This window comes from Procambarus clarkii, chromosome 20, assembly GCF_040958095.1.
Source record: "Procambarus clarkii isolate CNS0578487 chromosome 20, FALCON_Pclarkii_2.0, whole genome shotgun sequence".
Classification (NCBI taxonomy): domain Eukaryota; kingdom Metazoa; phylum Arthropoda; class Malacostraca; order Decapoda; family Cambaridae; genus Procambarus; species Procambarus clarkii.
This window is the reverse complement of record NC_091169.1, coordinates 39,497,349-39,497,965: the sequence shown is the minus strand read 5'-3', so window position 1 is coordinate 39,497,965 and position 617 is coordinate 39,497,349.

Below are 617 nucleotides of genomic sequence, written 5' to 3'. Positions count from 1 at the left end.
GAAGTTGACAATACTCCCACTTGACTGAAGTTGACAATACTCCCACTTGTCTGAAGTTAACAATACTGCCACTTGACTGAAGTTGACAATGCTGCCACTTGACTGAAGTTGACAATACTGCCACTTGACTGAAGTTGACAATACTGCCACTTGACTGAAGTTGACAATATTGCCACTTGACTGAAGTTAACAATACTCCCACTTGACTGAAGTTGACAATACTCCCACTTGACTGAAGTTGACAATACTCCCACTTGACTGAAGTTGACAATACTCCCACTTGTCTGAAGTTAACAATACTGCCACTTGACTGAAGTTGACAATGCTGCCACTTGACTGAAGTTGACAATACTGCCACTTGACTGAAGTTGACAATACTGCCACTTGACTGAAGTTGACAATACTGCCACTTGACTGGAGTTGACAATACTGCCACTTGACTGAAGTTGACAGTACTGCCACTTGACTGAAGTTGACAATACTCCCACTTGACTGAAGTTGACAATACTGCCACTTGACTGAAGTTGACAATACTGCCACTTGACTGAAGTTGACAATACTCCCACTGTCCTGTATCACATACATGTTTATTCTCCCTCTTCTTTTTTCACCCATTC